Below are 19508 nucleotides of genomic sequence, written 5' to 3'. Positions count from 1 at the left end.
GCGTGTATACAGTAAAAAGGCATATAGATAGTGTATACATATGTTTATGTGCAGAGGGAAGCCCCACATGTATATACTATGTTGTACACTGCATATGTGCAAAGAAATTTCTTCAGATAAAAAGAAAATTTAACTCTTTTTATAAACTTATGCAAACTTTGAAAAAGGTTAAAGAGTTTATCTCAACATTATCTTTCCTGGAAATTTCCTTACTAAATTTCTCAGCTGTTACAGATCTTTTCATCTATTTCCGGAACAATGGTCTATTCTACTGTATAAAAATGAATTCAAACAAAATCTATGTATAAATTAAACATTCTTCTAACTCTCCTAAGGAAGTGATAGTCTCACATCCTAAATATAGTTTTGTCATTATTTTGGTCAAACTTCCTATTGCATAAAATAATTGTGCATACTTAATAATTACCAGTGCTGAGAACGTATTTGTTTTTCCATCTCATGCAGGGTCAGAGAGTTAAAAACTCTCAGTGTGTGTTGGTCTCTGTGTCTGTGTGACTCTAATCCTCTGTCAAGTGATCATACCTCAAGTGGGTCTACTAGCATTTAATGACCTTTAATGCCAGTTGTGCCATCCATCAAGATGAAAAGTTACTTTTCTTGATCAAAGATTTTCCTTTGTGATTAACAACTCTGTTGTACCTGGGATTTTGGAATAACTTCTTTTTATGGCTCTGTTCTATGTATCACAGTGTTTTTAAATATTATTCTCACCCAGTAGGCCAAACACTGATCAGATGTTCCAAAATTAACATATTTTATAGTTTGCCATTATAAATTTATTATATAATATTATGTAATTTATGTTATAAAATACCAGTACAATTACTACACATAAGACAATGTTTGTGGAACACTTTCTATTTTCCTGAGGTTTTTCTCTAACTCTTCTTGCCAATCATAGAGACAAATACATTCTAGTTCTAATAGTCACTGAACACTGGGTCAAAAATAGACATTTTAGAAACTAGAGCCATTCATTTATTATGTTTGTTGTAAAAAGGAGCAATTTCCTAATTTATAGACCAAGTCACCTAAAACATAATTATATCTTTTTAGTAATTAATATCTATCACCTATAACTATATTTTTCAGCACTTCAATGGAAATACATGGATTTTAAATATTATATGTGGTGTTAATAAGATATAGTATTGTTTAGAAAAATACCTAAACATCATCCCTCCTAGCCCAAGTGATGATGGTAAATTGCTATAAAACATATAGGAAATCCTAGAAGGGTAAATTCTGAAATATAAAAATAATAAATTTCACATTGCCATGCAGGTCCCAAACATATATTTGGATTCATGTAACAGAGAAGATAATATATTAGAGGTGGATGTCTTGTTTGTTTTGTGTTGTGAATTACTGAAAAAACCTAGTAGATGTGACAATCTTTTGAATGATGTGATCATTTCCAGATTTGAGTCAGAAGGGCTTTATAGTTCTTTTTTCCTCCCCATTGTTAATATTCTCAATCCTCTTTCAGCATTTTAGTGGCCTTGAACAACTGGTTTAGCTACAATGACAAATCCTAAGTGTATAATTACCTGCAATGTTCAATACCTCAAATGATACTTGTTCAGCAGTATAGTAGTACCAATGGCATTGAGATGGGATTTTTGTTTTACATATTTTTCAATAATTTATCCTTTTCAATGTTGAAGATTATATCAGGCTTTAATGTTTTTTATTTGTGTAAATAAGTAATATTTTCAAAGAAATAAAATGACTGATGCTATATCTTGGAATATTCTGTAAAATGTAGTTATAAAATTCTATTTTTTACATAGAATTCTTATCTTTTTTTTCTCTTCTGTCTCTGTTTTGCAAAACAAATGTGTGTGAAATGGCAAATTATCCAAGGGTCCAACATCTAGGCTTAAAAATTAATGTGCCAATATATGTACTCAGCAAAAGGGTTTCAATTAGAAAGGACTAGATTATTTACCACACTGAGTATTAAATATCTCTAGGTAATTTGTACATAAAAGTTTCCCCCATTTTTATACCCTTGATCTTAAAATTTTCTGTTACCTTTGAAGTTTTTTAAATATACAAATTTAACCTCTAAGGCTAATATTCACAATACTAGATTTATTCTTGAGTTTTCATAGTATGAATTTTAGCTGTAGCTTGAACTCTCTTTGGTTTATATTATTTCTAGGATATTTATATCATTGGAATAAGATCTTTGTGGTAGTGAAATTTACAAATATTGTAACTGCAATGTAGTACAAGGTTAGTTATATATCATCTATTTTTAAATTGCATTTCATTTTCAAAAATCTTTTACACATGTTGTTTTATTTGACTCATAAAAACATGATATATTTTAATAGTCATTATAGTCTGATGAGAAAACGGAGACTCAGAGCAGCAATGTGAATCATTTAAAATTATACTATAATATTTTGGGGATGGGGTATAACCTATGACTTTCAGGATAGTCTTCCTACACCACATTTTATATACCTCTACCCATTGGATTATTTGGAGATTTTCCAAATACTAGAAGCAGTATAAAAATACATGATTATGTATATTTATAATAATTTTATTAAATGTAAAGTTTGTGTTTAACTTGCAGTGATGTCAAACAACTAGATGGAAATCAGCATTTATTTTGGTCAGTACACATACCCAAATATTGGTGCAAAGAATATAATTTACTGATTGTAGTAGTTTCCTTTTTCATATTTTGATAAACATTATTTAAGTGTGTGACCTTAAAATACTGTAATTTGCTTTATTTTCAACAGAAATTTCTCTATTATAAAGTGGCCAGCCTACAGATAGAATGATGTCCATCTAAGTCATTAGAAATATTCAGTAAAATGTTTATAAATCTAAATAAGTTGTGAAGAAAAGAAATTCTTTTGCACAACTGTAGCACTGGATTAGATGCAGGAAAGAGGTTGATAAAGAAGTTTAATATACTTAGCTATAATTTACTGATTATAAAGTTTTAAGGAATTCTTTTCTAAGATCTATTTGCTGAGTCACTTTTACTTCACAAACATTTGTGAAAGAGGTAGCACCTGAAGACTTCATGTCACAAAAATGGAATCAACAAGGAAATAATGAGCCAATCAGAATAAGGGCAGCATGAAAAATAATTACATGCTATAAAAAATAGTTCAATAATTTTATGTATAATATTATGCAATTATTTTTGTACTCTAGTTCTCTAAGCTTTCATAGCACTTCATGAAATTGTCATCATATGGTTTCACAACACTGTTTTACAGAAATACGTAGCATTTATAGTGTAACAAAACCACATAGTTTAAACTTATAATTAGAAAATAAATTAGTATCAAATTTATCTTTTAAAAAAGGTGGATGAGCAATTTAATAATATAAGTAGGTTATTTTAACCTACTTATATAAAAGTAATTCAAGTTTTCTAAATTGGTTGTAGCATATATTTGTATTCTATATTGGTTGTAGCATATATTTGTATAACTTTAATTTAATATATTCTTTAAAGCAGGTTCAACAATTCTTATTCTAGGCAATGAGGTATTTGTTCAAATTTCTATATGTAATATTTTGAGTACAAACATATTCTTGTATATTATAGAACTCCAAATTTTAAGTATATGAGAACGACCTTCAGTTCAATTGCTTTGAATTAAGCAGGGAGTTTGGTTTTATTAAGTATTTTGTTTAATGTGGTTTATCATCAGGAAAAGTCTAATAAAAGTGTATTCTAGTAGCTTTTATTTTCAACTTTATGAATTTTCATTTTAAATGTTAGAAGAGAAACTTTAAAAGTGTCTTAAATATTGAAAACAAGCAATTGGTAAAAATATATTAATATGTTCTAATGTTAATTATACTCATATGTCTAACTATGTGTATATTATTTTTAGATGTTTTTCATAAATAACCCTACTGAGAGGCAGTATGATTTATCCAGATTTTGACTTTAAAGGCAATTTTATTTTGAATGTACAATATTTTAAAAATAATGCATTGACTATTTTTCTTTCTGAAATTCCTAGTTCATGTATCAATGCACTAAGTTAAAAGAAAAAAACAACCTTTCATCTGGGTCTGAATTAAGTTTATTGTTCAGTCTTAATGTTAAATGAGTTAGAATAAAGGGGGAAAAAAAGAGAATCTATTAAATGCCAGGCACTTATAGACATTATCTCATTTAATAACCCTGTGAAGTGTCATCAATTAGTCAATGATAAAACTTGAGAACAGGAGTTCTAGCAGTTTACATGACTGGTGGTAGGTATTAAGTGGGATCAAAACCCGAAATGTTATATGATCCAAATTTGTCATTAATCTGCCTCAACATGCATAGAAATATGATTATCCATCAAGACTAGGCTCTATAGGAGATTTGAATAAGTAGTACACCTCACTTACTATTACCATTATCTCATTTGAGAAAAGTGCATTCTGATTTGTCACTCACTTCTTAACAAGGTTACTTTATATAGTCTATAAAATTTTTCATCAAGATGTTTTCCATTAGTGTGTTGTATAGGGGGTTTTAAGCTCTAACAGGTAATTAACAGATACTCTAGCCAATGAGCCATGTGAAGTAAGTGAAAAGAGAGGATGGGTTGCAAATTCACTTTTCATCACTGGACCAAGACATAAAAGTTAAGCTCCTGTGCTGCTTGTGGAGACCTGTTAGTCTAGTCAGAACTTCCTTTGCTTAGTGATGAGGTCAGAAAAGTATTTCACTCATTCTGCTTATAACTACAGATGGACTGCAGCTGCTTAATTTACTTGAAGTTACCTTTTCCATTGGCCTGCTGTGTGTAGACACAGTTTAAGATAACTGCTTTGACCTAGTTCTGCACAGGTCAACTTGCTTCTAATCACACACATTTTTATTATGTCATGGACATACGTGAAAGGGTGAAATGTTTTGAAGCAAATATTACTATGGAGTTAACAACATCTGCCTTGAATGTGCAGTGCATTTATTTTCTAATTTAATCTTTTAGCAGGTATCCTTTTAACCCCTCATAGATTCACAATATTATGCTTGCTCTTATATGCCATTCTGTTCCCACCTTCACATAAGATATGACCTACTGGGTGAGAACATTCATCTCTGTTATTCAGTTTTACCTAAAACAGGTTTATCATCTGTCATTTTTTAAATGCATATCATTTTTCAAGTGAATTTCTCCTGAAATGTTATATTCTACTTTTTAAAATATGTACTAGTAATCAAATTACCTTTTAAATGCTACTTACACATTGCCATATATGAGTATGCTTGCCATTTTTCTTTCCTATCTTACATTTTGATAGCCTTTGAAAACAGATTGGGGACATAAAATTAGAATGTGTTAGTACTATTAAGTTTATACACTGTCCAGGTACTTGAAGCAAGAAGAGAAATTCTGCCTTTGAGCTTTCCTAATTGGCTTTCTGGTTACCACTGAATTACTCAGACAAATTTTAAAAAGACTATGTAGACTATTTCTAATGAAGTTGTATTTATTCTGCAAGAAAGTTTATTTTCCTAATGCCATTCTCCAAATTGATAGATATTTAAAGTATATCAAATGGAAGCACATTTTTTCCTTTCTAATATTTTATGATTTAAGAATAACCCGATCTTTTAGTTAATACAAACTACTAAAGCATTTACCAAATAATTTTGTGTTCATTTGGTAGATAAATGTTTTCTATGGTATACCTTTAAAATTATTCAGTAAAAATTGAATCAGTATGTATTCAACATGAAATTTTTATTCCACTATAACTAAGCACCAACACAATGGATTTTTCTAAATGAGAAAATTGTTTTCTGTATTTTAAGCAGAGCAAATTTGAATTTTGTCTCTGATAATAAAATTTTGTACAGTAATGTGTAATTTATCACTGTCTTAATTTTTTTGAAATGTACAGACAAGGCTAAGATAAATAATACTGCACTTTTTTTTTATTATGCTTCTATTTTCCCTTGAGAAAATATTTTAAAAATTCTTAGAATACACACTATAGAAGTCCACGAAAGAGGAAAAAAATCACTTTCATTTCTGACAGACTTTTCCAAACTTAGGCACAGGCTGAAGCTAGAATGAAGTATGTAATTGTGCTATATTGTAAAGAGAGAAAAAAAAAAACAATTTGGTCTGCTTTCTAATTATATGCCTTTAGAATAAATGAAATGATCTGCACTTTGGTAAAAGTGATTTCACCTGAAATGCATTTCAGATTGCTTTTTAATAGGTTTTCTGTATTCGACAGTCTGTCAGATTTCCTGAATTTCAAGAACAGTTTTCAATAACAACAGGACTATGAAATATATATAACCAGGGCTCATAAGTAATACTCAAAATATATTTTTCAATGTCTATGGATTTTTCTCTTTCTAAGGATTGTTCAGAGAACATTAGAACTTGTCTCTGCATGGTCCTCCATCTAAACTTTACCCAGAGTACTTTGTACAGTGGTAGGGTCTCCTCCTCTGCCATGAGCATGAGAATGGGAAATGAAAGCTCTCAAAACCAGAATTGAATGCTCCTATTAGTTTTATAGTCAGTGTCTACATGTATATGTATATATTACTAGATATATGCATATGCATATATAGCTGATACAACATATATAGTATATGTATATATAGCTTATTTCACTGTTTGAATGATAATTGTGCTGCAGAACAACCACATAAGCTACAAAATGACTATTGTGTACCATGAATTTGGGAAGTAGGGCATAGGTACCATTAAGTTATATGGGCATGATAGCAGGAATTCTAAGAATCATGAAGAAGCTCATTAAAAGACAATTTCGGCCAGTCTTCCTTAGAGGGTGTTATTCTGATGGAGGCAATTCAACTAGACCCCACTTTAAGAAAGGTTGACTAGGATCTGTGGTTCTCTGCCCACCTTTATATTAAATTTAATCTGGAAAAAATTTAAAACATGATGCCTGGTGCCCACTGCAATCTAATGAAAGAACAATCTCTGGCATGGGGCTTCACATCAATGTGATTTAAAGGCCAAGGCAATTCTAAGATGCATCAGGGTTGAGGACCCCTGTCAGGATATACCCACTCCAGGATTAAATAGATTATGCAATAGTTACAGAATCCATGAAAGGACATCATTGAAAGAATCTCAGAAGTTCTTCCTACTCTCTGACTTTCTTCACCAAGTACAGAAATAAAAACTATGTTCTCAATGAGCTTCATAGTGAAACGTGAATCAGGAGGTTGAGCAACTGACCCCTGACTGTCACTTGTCAAGGTCACAGTGCAGAGCCAAGTGGGTCTCTCCCTTCATACAGATGCCTCAACTTCCTGGCTTCTGACTCTGCCATTCTCTTATCACCACTGTCTTACACCCTTTTCTCTACTCTTAATGATTATTACTGTATCCACATCTATTATCAGAATAACAACTTATCAATTTTTATTTTCTTTTGTAATAAAGGAGGGCCCATCAGCAGGTGTGCCATCACAGGGCTGCACTTCCGCTCTGCTAAATAGAACCATTTCCCCCCTTTTGCTCCTTTTTGCAAGTGCCTGAAATGAGATATTGGGCCTGACACCTGAGTTAAAATTGTCACATCAGGGGGATAAACACACCATAACCTATTATTGTAATCTGTTATCCTCTGAAATACTATTTTTCTAGTTGTTCCCAATTTCCCTTACTCTGATCTCCCTTCTCTTTCTCCTGACTTGCTAGCTGAGCACTGACTCTCAGCCACAAGTACTATATTTTCACTTGACATTGCAAAAAGAATAGTGAAACTTTTGAGCTGCTTGTATATCGATGTGCATAATAGAAAGTGACATGTGTTCTTGGGATGTCAAACAAGGCCCAAAGGGCATCTGGGTACTTTGAAACTGCTTGGTTGTGCGGCTGAGTCGTGCTCATTGCTCAATCCCTCAGTTCTTGGTCTCCCTTGGGTTGCTAAAATTTGCTTTCCTTTTCTGAAATCTCTAATTAGAGGTTTGGAATACAAGCGAATTCATTTATCCCACTAGAAAGTATGTAGAAACATTGTCACCTCTGGAACATTTTAGCAAACTGGTAGAGGGTGAATCATTTAATTGGAGAACTCTTGAGCCCTGGCTGACAAAAAAGAAAAAAGCAACCCTAATCCCCTTTATTCTACTTTTGTTATTTTTTTATACTCCATCTTTTAAACTAAATGTAGTTGTCTTCATGACTTAATATTGAGCCCATTTTCATGCAGAAATGACATTTTGCTATAGAGTAAGACCTTCCAAGCTAGTAGTTTTTTTATTAAGTCATCAGAATTTGTACAATGACTAACTTCACTGAGACATTTATGACAAATTCAGGTCTGTCCAAGAACTCCAACAACTGCCTGCTGGGTAAAGCAGAATGGGAGCTGCTTAATGAGCAAAGATGTATGTAAAAGTCCTAAAGCTAAATCTTAATAGGAATGACTTCAATCCAACTATGTAGACATACACTGAAATTTAGCATGAATATTGTTTGCTACATTTTAGATGGTGGTTGACTTCAGCAGACTGTGAATATGCAATGCAGAAGCAACAGTGTCTAAAGGACTGCAAACAGAGTGAATCACAAATACATTATACAAACAACAGTTATTCTGGTTAGATCCTGTCAGTATTTTTCAATGATATTTGAATGAAAGTAATTGAAATAAATTGATGTTTCATATAATAAACACAAGTTCCAAAATAAATACAAATTTTAATCCTGTTCAAATTGTTTATGAAGAGTACAATATGGCTAGTGTTTAGATATTTTAAGTGTGTATGTGTTTGTGTTGGATGGAGGAGAAGGTTGAGTTGCAAGCAGATGAGTCTTCAAGCATGTTTCCATACGGAAAAAATAAAATTGCAGTACATATTACACATTACAATTATTTTGTAATATTTTAGACTGATTAATTTACTAGTTTTGAAAATTTTCACCTTGTTGCATATAAGAAAATACTTGGTGATTTAAAGAAGAGATTTAAGTTAAAGAATCTTATCACTTTTGTTTGGTTCAAAAGAAAGTGAGTTTCTAGAACTACCAAATAATATTCAGTAGATATATGGGTGTTCTCATAGTGTAAAAATACTAAAACCTAACTTTAGATAAATGAAATGGGAAAATATCAAGTTACCCTTTCTGATTAGTAAAAAACATAGGAATTCAAAAGTTAGAGGTAATAGATGAATATCTGAAAGCTACATGATACATATGAACAGCTGTATTGCCAGAGATTCATTATAAAATCAGTATCGCAGTGTATTAAGTTTCTATTTATTTTCAGTTACTTAAAACTTGAATGAATGCAAATATTTTGCCTAAATTTTATATGGAAATGTTTCATTTGCTTTGATTTTGGATGCTGAATGTAATTACTATAATGTCTTGAGAGGTTGTATTTTGTAATTTAGACCTCCTATAAATTGGTCAATGTTAATAATCAAACAAAATATCACTTCTTATGCCCTAAGGAATCTAGACTTCTAGCATTGCTTAAATTTGTAGTTTCTTTATAAAGATCAGCCTGACCCACGTAGATATTAAAGATCCAAAGTTTGAATATTGTTTTTTTTTCTTGTTTCTTATTTTATTTTTTTATAATAAATTTTATTTTTATATTCCCATACAATTGCAACCCCCCCATTCTGATTCCAATCCCTCCCCTCCCGCCCCCCACCCTCAAAAAAGTGTCTCTGGTTCATAGTTTTTTGTTGATTTTGATTTTCACTTTCTTATAGTTATTCATTTTCCTGGTCCCTTTTTTAAGTTTTCTAGATTCCTGCTATGAGTGAGATCATCCGGTATTTTTCTTTTTCTTTTTGGCTTATTTCACTGGGCATGATCCCTTCCAGTGCCATCCATGATGCTGCAAATTGCATGTGTTTATCTTTTTTGAATGCTGAGTAATATTCCATGGTGTATATGTACCACATCTTCTCGATCCAGTCATCTATTTTTGGGCATTTGGGCTGTTTCCAAAGCTTAGCTATTGTAAACAGTGCTGCTATAAACATAGGGGTGCAGGTGCTCTTTGGAATTGATGTTTCTGTGTCCTTTGGGTAAATACCTAGGAGTGGAATTGCTGGATCCTATGGAAGCTCTATGTTTAGTAGGTCAAGATATCTCCACACAGCTCTCCATAGTGGTTGGACCAGTTTGCACTCCCACCAACAGTGCAGGAGAGTTCCTTTTTCTCCACAACCTCGCCAACATTTGTTGTTGCTAGTTTTTTCAATATGTGCCATTCTCACTGGTTAAGATGGTATCTCATGGTCGTTTTGATTTGCATTTCCCTGATTACAAGTGATGTTGAACATTTTTTCATATGCCTGTTGGCCATTTGCATTTCCTCTTCAGAGAAGTTTCTTTTTAGCTCTTCTGCCCATTTTTTGACTGGGTTATTTTCTTTGTTTTTGTTGAGTCTCATCAGCTCTTTGCAGATTTTTGTGATCAGTCCTTTATCATTAGTGTTGGGTGCAAAAATGTTCTCCCAGTCGGTGGGGTTTCTCTTTGTTTTTGTTATTGTCTCTTTTGCTGTGCAGAAGTTCTTTAATTTGATGTAGTCCCAGCTCTTTATCTTTGCCTTCACTATCACTGCTTTGGGTGATGTATCTGTAAAGATGTCTTTGATTGCAAATCAGGTAGTGTTTCGCCTATATTTCCTTCTATATATTTTATGGTTTCAGGTCTTATGTCTAGTTCTTTAATCCATTTTGAGTTGATTTTTGTGTATGGTGTGAGGTAGTGGTCAAGCTTCATTCTTTTGCATGTAGCAACCCAGTTTTCCCAGCACCATTTGTTGAACAAACTTTCTTTGCTCCAATGCATAGTCTTTGCTCCTTTGTCAAAGATTAGTTGACCATAAATCTGTGGGTTTATTTTTGGATTTTCTATTCGATTCCATTGGTCTGTATGTCTGTTCTTGTTCCAATACCATGCAGTTTTGATGATTATGGCTTTGTAGTATAGTTTGAAGTCTGGGAGTGTGATGCCTCCATTCCCTTCTTTCTTTTTCAGGAGAGCTTTGGCAATTTGGGGTTTTTTGTGATTCCATATGAATTTCATCAATAATTGTTCTATTTCTTTGAAGAATGACATGGAAATTTTGATTGGAATAGCATTGAATCTGTATATTGCTTTTGGAAGGATGGCCATTTTAATAATGTTTATTCTTCCAATCCATGAGCAGGGGATGTCTTTCCATTTCTTTGTGTCTTCTTCTATTTCTTTTATAGTTTTCTTTGTATAGGTCCTTTACCTCTTTTGTTAGATTTATTCCCAAATATTTGATTTTTTTTGTTTCAATAATAAAAGGGATGGTTTTTTTGATTTCTTCTTCAGATTTATTGTTGGTGTATAGGAAGGCTACTGACTTTTGTGTGTTGATTTTGCATCCTGCCACTTTACTGAACTGATTGATGAGTTGAATTAGTTTTTCTGTGGAGTTTTTGGGGTTCTCTATGTATATTATCATATCATCTGCAAGTAGTGATAGTTTGACTTCTTCTTTTCCTATTTGGATTCCTTGTATGTCTTTCTCTTGTCTTATTGCTCTGGCTAGGACGTCCAGTATTATATTGAAAAGCAGTTGTGAGAGTGGTCATCCTTGTCTTGTTTCAGATCTTAATGGAATTGCTTTCATCTTTTCACCATTGAGAATGATACTGGCTGTTGGCTTGTCATAGATGGCCTTTATGATGTTGAGGTATGTTCCTTGTATCCCAAGAATTTCAAGGGCTTTTATCAAGAATGGGTGTTGCACTTTGTCGAAAGCTTTCTCAGCATCTATTGATATTATCATATGGTTTTTATATTTCTTTTTGTTGATGTGTTGGATAACATTGATTGATTTTCGGATGTTAAACCATCCTTGTGTCCCTGGAATGAATCCTACTTGGTCGTTGTGAATTATCTTATGGATACATTGTTGGATTCTGATAGCTAAAATTTTGTTGAGGATTTTTGCATCAGTGTTCATTAGGGAGATTGGCCTGTAGTTTTCCTTTATTGTGTTGTCCTTATTCGGTTTTGGTATTAGTGTAATGTTGGCTTCATAGAACGTGTTTGGTATTGTCTCTTCCTTCTCAATTTTTTGGAAGAGTTTGTGAAGGATAGGCACCAATTCTTCTCTGAATGTTTGGTAGAATTTGTTTGTAAATCCATCAGGTCCTGGGATTTTGATTTTGGGGAGGTTTTTGATTACCATTTCAATTTCGCTGCTTGTAATTGGTCTGTTTAGGTGTTCTGTTTCTTCTTCATCTAGCTTTGGGTGATTGTAGAGTTGTAGGAATTTGTCCATCTCCTCTAAATTGTTAAACTGGTTTTCATACAACTCTTCATAGTAGTTACTGATTATTCTTTTTATTTCTGCTGTGTCCGTTGTGATTTCTCCTCTTTCATTTCTGATCCTGTTTATTTGTGCTTTCTCCCTTTTTTCCTTTGTGAGCCTGGCTAGGGGTTTGTCTATTTTATTGATTTTTTTGAAGAACCAGCTCTTGGTTTCATTAATCTTTTGGATTGTTTTTTTAGTTTCAATTTCATTAATTTCTGCTTTGGTTTTTATTATTTCTTTTCTTCTACTGGTTTTGGGGGTTTTTTGTTGTTCTTTTTCTAGATCTTTGAGCTTCGAGATTAGGTTGTTTCTTTGAGTTCTTTCTTGTTTCTTGATGTGAGCTTCTATTGCTATATATTTTCCTCTTATTACTGCTTTTGCTGCGTCCCATACATTTAGGATATTGGAGTCCTCCTTGTCATTCAATTCAAAGAATTTTTTAATTTCCTCTTTGATCTCCTCATTAGTCCAGTGGTCTTCCAGTAGTGTGGTTTTTAGTCTCCATGAGGTAGGAAAGTTCCTTGCCTTCTTTTTATGGTTTATTTCTAGCTTGATGCCTTCATGGTCAGAAAAGATTGTTGGTATGATTTCAATCTTGGTGTATCTGTTGATGTTTGTCTTGTGCCCCAGTATGTGATCGATCCTGGAGAATGATCCGTGTGCGCTTGAGAAAAATGTGTACTCCGTTTTTTGGGGGTTTAGTGTTCTATAGATGTCTGTTAAGCCCAAATGCTCTAAGTCCTTATTTAGAGCTTTAGTTTCTTTACTTATTTTTTGTCTTGTTGATCTATCCATTGTTGATAGTGGTGTGTTGAAGTCTCCCACTACATATGTGTTTTCTCTGATGTCTGTTTTCAGAGATGACAACAGTTGTCTGATATATTTTGGTGCTCCTTCATTTGGTGAGTATATGTTAATTAGTGTTATTTCTTCTTGAAGTATTGTCCCTTTGATCATAATGTAGTGACCGTTCGGATCCCTTTTTATTTTTTTGAGTTTGAAATCTGTTTTATCTGATATAATTATAGCTGTTCCTGCTTTCTTTTTTGGTCCTTTGCTTGTAGGATTGTTTTCCATCCTTTAACTTTGAGTCTATTTTTATCTTTTGTAGCTAAATGTGTTTCCTGGAGACAGCAAAAGGTTGGGTTTTGTTTCTTAATCCAGGCTGTAACTCTGTGTCTTTTTATTGAAGAGTTTAATCCATTTACATTTAGGGTTAATATTGATATGTTAGCATCTGTATTTGCCATTGTGTTTGTCTTTCCTTTGATTTTATTTATTCCTTTAATATTTTTTTTTTCCTTTTTGTCCCTCTTTGGTTCTGGCTTTAGGATTCCTTTGGAGTGGGGGTATTGGTAATGAAGTTTCATAGTTTCTGTTTGTCTGGGAAGGTCCTTATTCTTTCTTCATAGAGGAAGGAAAGCTTTGTGGGATAGACTATTCTTGGTTGACATCTGTTTTCTTGGAGTCTGTTGACTATGTCCTTCCACTCTCTCCTTGCCCGTAGTGTTTCTTCAGAGAAGTCTGATGTCAGCCTGATTGGTTTTCCTTTGAATGTTATTTGTTTCTTCCCTCTTGTCAGCTTCATTATTTTTTCCTTGTCCTGGATTCTTGGGAGCTTCACTATTATGTGTCTTGCTGTATTTTTCCTTTCGTCATGGAAGTTTGGTGTTCCTCTTGCTTCTTGTATATCAATTTTCAGCTCCTTCTTCACATTTGGGAAGTTCTCTTCAATTATCTCCTGGAATATTTTCTCTGTTCCTACATCTCTCTCCTCTCCTTCTGGTATTCCTATAACTCTTATATTTCCTTTCCTCATGGTGTCAGATAGTTCCCGAAGTCTTTCTTCGTTCTTTTTCCTTCGTACTTCTCTTTCCTTTTCTGTTTTGGTTCTTTTTATTTCTGTGTCTTCAAGAGAACTTATTTGTTCTTCCATTTCATCTATTCTGCTTTCATTGCTTTTCCAAGAATTCTTTAGTTCTTCCACTAATTCTTTGATCTCCTGCATTTCTTTTACTTCCCTCTTTAGGGACTCAATTTCATTCTTCTTATCATTGATTATTTTTCCCTTATCATTGTTTTCCTTTATTAGTTCTGTCATTTTTTTAATCATGGCAATTTTAAATTCTCTTTCTGGAAGGCTCAGAAGTTCTTCCAAGTTACTGTCGTTGCAATCTGGGGGCTGGTTTTCTTTTTGTGGTGTGCTTCTACCCTGAAGAGTTGCTGTGTTGCGTGTGGTTCTTCTACTCCCTACTGTCTGTTTTCTAATTTGCTGTATGCGTTGGGACACTGTGTTGCTGGGACTGGCCAGCATCTTGGGTGAGCTTCTCTGCTCCCCTCTGGCTCCTCCGGGAGCCATCTGTCAGTTTCAAGCAGTCTTTACTGAAGAAAGGTCCCTGTTCTAAAATGCCGATGTGGGGACACACTCCCCTGTGCTCCTGGTCTGCCCCAGCGGTGGGTTCCCTCTCCCCCTCTGGGCTTGGACTGCAGGCCAGAGGTGTTCTGGTGTGGGCGAACTTCCCCGGCTCACCTCTGGCTCCTGAGGGAGACTTCTGCAGGCAGTCTTTACTGAAGAAATGTCCCTGTTCTAAAATGGCGATGCGGGACACACTCCCTGCGTGTCCAGTCTCAGGCACACTCTTCTGCGCGCCTGGTCTGCCCCGGCTTTGGGTACTCACTCCCCCTGTGGGCTCAGACTACTGGTCGGCAGGGGCCCGGCGTGGGCTAACTTCCCAGCTGGCCACTGGCTCCTCCAGGAGCCTCTGCTGGTTTCAAGTGGCTAGGTGGCACCAGAGATCTCTCCTAGAGCCCTTGGGGAGCTGTTTTTTTTTTTTTTTTTTTCAGCCCGTGGGACAGGAAACAGAGTGGGAATGGTAGGGTAAACCTCAACGGCTTTGGGGTGCTGTGTCTGCCTTGTGCCCCACCGTCGTGGAGAACCCACGCCCCGAATTTTGTGCTCCGGATCTCAGTTCCAAAGCCCTCAGGTCCAGGACGCAGGCTGTAGCCCAGTTCAGTGTCCACAGAATGGCGTCTTTTGCACCCCGCTCCCGTGCCTGGGTGCCTGGTTCCTGGATACTCAGTGAGGGACTTTCACCTCAGTGAGGGTCTTCGCGTGTGTCTCCCTGCAAGCCTAGGTCGCAGGCGCGGGGACCTGGGCAGCCGCGATCCCAATCCGCGTTTGCTTTTCCAGCCCACCGCTTTTCCGCGTGATCCCGATCCCGATCCGAGTTTGCTTTTCCAGCACGCCGCTTTTCCGAGCAAGCTTACCGGCTGGCCTGAGGCTGTGTGCTGGTCCTGGCCTCCTCTTGGGGGGTGGGGTCTCTGTTTAGTGGCGCCCGGAGCTCACCTCCATGGCGAATCCTGCAGGGTTCTCCGCAGCTCCCGTTCACGGGGTGTGGTGGCTGCAATAGTTCCTTTCCACTCACAGCCTTTTTTTTCCTCCTCTCTGCTGGTGGGAGAGCGCTGACTCTGTGGGTGGGAGAGGGGAGCCGGGTTCTGCGCTTTCCTCCCTTCTAGTCCTCTTTTATGGCAACTTTCTTCTTCAGGTAGTTTGCTGGAGTCACCCGTTTATCTTCCGTGTCCCAGTTCTCACTGGGACCTGCCGCTTTTCCTCCCTATTAACTTTTTTTAATGGGAGATCTTACTCGCAACGTCTCCTCTCCGCCATGTTGCTCCGCCCTCCTCCAAAGTTTGAATATTGTTAATCCAAGTCTCAATTAAATACTTTGTTTTTTTTGGATCCAAGGCAAGACATCAATATTTTGTTCTTATTAAATTTTGTCATGTGAGAATTTTGGGATTTTTGCTCTTGTCATCCATTGTAGTAAGTCCTTTGTATACATGAGCAGCATTTGAATGATGAGATAGAATTGTTTTTTTCTAGATGTGATTGTGCCAACAGATCTGATACCTGCCAGTAGTTTCTCACTTGACTAAATGTGTAGACCCAGTTAGCTTATGCTTCTATGGGACTTTTAGGGGAAGAACATTTATGTTCACTGATTACACACTGTCAACTGTGGACATTCATTATTAGAGCTATAAGAATAACATAGTAATAAAATTGTGGATTTCTATGCTTCTGATAACTCCACTTTACCCAACTCAGAAATATTGAAATGGCAGCTATTGATATACCAAACATTCAAGAAATGGTCTAATATAATGAATTAGGAGTTATTTTGTTATTGTTAAGGCTTTTTTAAAAGGAGTTACGTGGATTTTAGTTTTTCTGTCTCAATGTTTTCAAACATGCCTGAATAGAACCAACTGGACCTCTTATGATCTACATTAGATACTGATTTAGTCAGAGCTACTTTTTTTTTTTTGGTCAATTTGAAATCTCTTTTCTCTGAACAGATTCTCTTTTTAGTGTATATAATCCATACTAACGATACCATCCATTCCACATATCTTTGATATTTAATATCAATATGTTTTATTTCCCAACTAGATCATAAATTCTCCAGCAGTAGAGATGCTATATTTTCCCACTTGACAGCAACTTCAAATCTAATAATTTCTCAAACACATTTTCTTGATTGAGAACAACCTAAGTGTCAGTATAGATACCAATGGATTTTTAGTAGGAGCAAGAACAGCACAGATCTATGCAGAGCTTAGAGTGTTTGGGGGGCTTAGAGGCAGAACTAGAATAAAAAAGTGTTCATCATTTTAAAGTATTGCAAAGTTAAAGCCTTAAAACTCACTCCATTCTTTTAATTTGTTAAAAAAAAATATCACTTTAGTGTAATGCCTGTTATCGACTCTGATCTGCTTGGTGGAGAAAGTAGAAGAGGAGGATAATAAGATGCTATTTCATGACCCATCTATTACAGTAATTCATTTATACTACGGAAACTTTTCCAATGATAAATGCATGTTACTGTGGTGCAATTATGATTGTACTCTGACTTTTCAACAATAAAGCTGCCAAATGGTTGCAAAATGCACAAAGGAGAAAGAAATTTTAGTTGAAGAACTGAACTAACCAAGAAGTATAATTTTTTAAGTGTCTATATTGTTTCTTGAAAGAGATTTTTGTCCATTGCTAATAGAGATTCTGTGATAATAAGGCACTCTTTCCACCTAGTATTCCATGAACTTCACATATACTTGACTTTTCATTCTGCCTTTTCAAATTATCTTCATATAAAAAATATCCACATGATGTAAATTACCACAAAATGTAAATCTATCATAGGGAATGAAACCATTTACTTCTCTGAAATTCCTTTTAAGATCTTGGCTTGGACTCTAAGTTTTGTGTTTAATATTTTAATATTAATTGGAGGTCAGATGGAATTATAGAATTATCTGGCACTCATTCTATTACTGTGCTTTGTAATCTTATTAAGTAGTAAAGGCCTAAGCTATAATCTCTATGTAGTTAATGAGTGGTGAATTTTTGTTGACCTATTGTATACTCAAACCTACAGTAGATGCTACTATGATATTAAAATAATACAAGGCATAGGTCTTAGATTAGAAGAATTTTTTGTGATTGGACAAATGGCAACTATGTTTAAAACAGAATATCATAAGAGAATACAGGATACCTTATACTTGCTTCCCCTGCTAGCTAACAGTAGAACACTCCTATGAAAACTTGTATGTGGAAATAGTGTAAAGGGCAGAAGGAATTACTATAAGTTTATATGGAAAATTATCTTTGTGTCCCCAGACCCAAAAAATGTAACCTCCTAACCACCAACTAGCACATACCAAATAATACATAAAACCTAAAGTAACATTAGCCTATATAGTAAAGCAGGGATGATAAGATAAATACAAAGTGTCTTGGGAGGAGCTTGGCTGTGCCATTCTGTCTGCTCTTTAACCACTACTTCAAAACCAATGTTGAGAGGTCTTTTTGTTTTTTGATTTTGTTGTAAAAGTGAAAATCCTTTAACTGCTACCTGCAGCGGTATAAATTTTTGTAAAACAAAGTGGAGTAATGCAAACTTCAAAAAACAGAGGATATCTATACCTACACTTTTTTTTTTTTTTTGGTGGGACCCTCAGCGGCGGCCGGGGAATGAACCAGAGCTGCAGAGGCTGCGGGCAGCCTCGCAGCCCAGTGTTCAACCGCTGCACCACCAGGGGAGGCCCCCTACACATATCTTGAGACCACTGTTGAGAAAAAGAAAAGCAGCAAGTGGCCTGAACTCTAGGAAAACTTTGTGAAGCAAATGGACTAGGAGCAAGATCACTGATGTTTCTGTGGTTTTGATGAGAGATGGGGTAAGAAGCTGGGGTGTGGGGGCAGTGTGGGGTAAAGGGAATATTAATGATAAATGGAAATTGTTAAATAAGACTTTGAAGATGTCTCTTATTCATGTGTTTTACTCACCCATGTTAGAGAAAGGCTTTGACTGATTTTAACTTAATTCTGTTTGATCTGATGAAAATACACTATTTCTATTTTGAGGATTTTTTTCAGTTGTGATTACTGTGGGAAGAATGCAAGACACAGAACAAATGTTTTTCTTAAAATGTGAGAAATGGAATTATACAGCAAGAAAGGAAATGGATATACGCATACTCTCTGTTCCCATTTCATGATTTTTTTCAATTTTATACATAAAATGATTAAAATTTCATTTTTCCTTTCTAGAGTGTCTATTAATAAAGTCTCTGGATTCTGCTTTAGATGTTTCATGAATGATTTTTAATAAACAAATTGGGATGAATGTTAATACATCCCTTCCATAGGTCAACATGGGATGTTTTGTGGGAGCTATGTAAGAATAATCATAGTTCTGCTAATCTAGACTTCTCTATACTCATGTTGCCTTTAGTAGCCAATTTCTCCATGCTTTGCATGCAGTTGAAACTTCCTATAGCCCAACTCAGATTATATAATCCCTTTGGTCTGTTGAAAAGTCCTTTACCCTGACATTTAAGATCTTTCAGTTTGCCTCTGGCATAGTAATTATTTCTTGGTTCTTATTGCTTGTGTTATACCTTGTTTTAGTCAGTGTTCTTGAATCTTTTGCAAGTAGTTTTTGTGATGATGGGCCTTTAGAAAATTCTCACCTGCTGAAAGCTGGTATGTCCTGCTTACCCGTCACACAGTATTTTTCCTGGAGACCTAACCCCTACTCTGCTGTTTTAATCATAGGCCAACACTCCCAGACAAATAATGCTGGGTTCTGTTCTCCAGTAGAAAAATGTCATGT

The sequence above is a fragment of the Talpa europaea genome (assembly GCF_964194135.1).
Source record: "Talpa europaea genome assembly, chromosome: 15".
Taxonomy (NCBI): Eukaryota; Metazoa; Chordata; class Mammalia; order Eulipotyphla; family Talpidae; genus Talpa; species Talpa europaea.
This window is presented reverse-complemented; position numbering follows the sequence as displayed.